Below are 1,850 nucleotides of genomic sequence, written 5' to 3' on the forward strand. Positions count from 1 at the left end.
ATATGGTTTAACAGTGACTGGTCTCACTAATTACTAAATTAGAAAATGAAGGGTCAGCTCCCTGTCCCCACAGTAAGTCTAATTCTGGGATGCAACTGACATGGCTGTATCATGGGATCAGGTGGAAGCTAATCTCTAGATTTTCCCACAGTCTTGTTTCAATTTTTTCCCTGCCCTATACACCTCCTACAACTTTTATTCTACTGAAATCCTTTAAAATCACCACTAAAACTATAACTCCTACATCAGTCTCTGCTTCTAAGAAACCTGACCAAAGAAATTCAATTTAGAGAATTGAAATCACTGGTTAAACATCATAGAACCAGAATAACAACAAAGTCATGATTCAAAGGCAAAGATGAAATACTCTTAGCCATTGTGTCATTTACTCATTTGAGAAGAACTTGCAGATGGAAGAATTAGATATCCTGACCCACCCAGGATTTCTGTCACTTTGACTCATTCTAGAAACCCCAGTTCAAATTTGATGTCATATTCACAAAAAGAAGGTCGGTTTCCAATGAGTTTCCTCAAGATGTCTTTCATGTTCCTGTTTGTCAGGCTGTAGATAACAGGGTTCATCATTTGAGGAACCTCAATGTACATCACTGAAGCCACTGCAGTCTTCCTGGAACTGTCAGTAAATGCAGAACTAGCGTACACTCTAAAAACTGTCCCATAGAGCAAAGAAACAACTGAAAGATGAGACCCACAGGTAGAAAACACTTCAAGCTTTCCCCTTGCTGAGCAAATTCTCAAAAGGGAGAAGACAATTCGAGTGTAAGAGAAAATGATCTCAAAGAGAGGCATGCCCTCAAATAGGCTAGCCATAGAACACATCAGGATGTTATTGATGAGTGTATCAGAACAGGCAAGCTTGAGGAACTGAGCAAGTTCACAGAAGAAATGAGCAATTTCCAGGCCCATGAAGAAGGATAGGTGCAACAACACCAGACTGTGGAACAAGGCATCCACAATGCTAAGAAACGGAGAGAGTAGAATCAGCAGCCCACGGAGTTGGGGGTTCATGATGACCGTGTACATCAGTGGGTCACAAATGGCCACAGAGCTGTCATAAGCCATTACTGCAAGGAGAAAATTCTCAAAGAAACCAAGACAAATCCAATCTGGGTGAGGCAACCCACATAAGTGATGCTTTGTTTCTGTGTTTTTATGTTCACAAGCATCTTTTGGATTGTGGTTGTACTTACACAGATGTCAGTAAAAGACAGATTAGAAAGAAAGAAATGCATGGGAGTGTGGAGGTGGGAGTCACAGCTCACAGCCAGAATAACGAGCAGATTTCCTAAGACAGTGACCAGATACATGGACAGGAACAGGCTGAAGATGAAGGGCTGCAGTTCTGGATCATCTATCAACCCCAGGAAAAGGAATTCCAGGGCATCTGTATTTCTAGGTTACACGTTGTTGATGAATCTGTTGGAAAAGATGGAATAAAATAAATAAACAAAATGAATGCTCCCTGGCTAAGCAGCAGAAACATCAATTGGGAACTTGTTGTTAATGAATAATGGTGGTACCACTCCAGACTTACTGTTAATAAAATCTGGTGTAAGGATTGGGATGAGCAATCTAAATTTTAATAAGCCTTCCAGGTGCATTTGACATGTACTAAAGTTTGAGAACCAGTTCTTCAAATAAAGAAGAGAAATGCTGTACAGTTTGAATTAAAAAAATATTCAAATCTTTCCTTCTGCTAATTTCTCCTTCCATCATCCTCTCTTTCTCTTCCTCTTCCCTCCACTTCCTTTTTCAGCTCTTCTTTTTATTGATTGCCAACTCTATTTCCCATTTGTTTGTCAAGTGCTAAACTGAAACAAAGAACAAGA

The 1,850-nt window shown here is 39.9% G+C and overlaps 1 pseudogene; it reads right to left on the reverse strand.

Annotated features, from left to right (window-relative positions):
- Positions 1 to 459: 459 nt before the first annotated feature.
- LOC124232587 (olfactory receptor 7G2-like) lies at positions 460 to 1,418 on the reverse strand (annotated as a pseudogene).
- Between the last annotated feature and the right edge of the window lie 432 nt (positions 1,419 to 1,850).

The sequence above is a fragment of the Equus quagga genome, unplaced genomic scaffold, assembly GCF_021613505.1.
Source record: "Equus quagga isolate Etosha38 unplaced genomic scaffold, UCLA_HA_Equagga_1.0 HiC_scaffold_8126_RagTag, whole genome shotgun sequence".
In the NCBI taxonomy this organism is placed as follows: domain Eukaryota; kingdom Metazoa; phylum Chordata; class Mammalia; order Perissodactyla; family Equidae; genus Equus; species Equus quagga.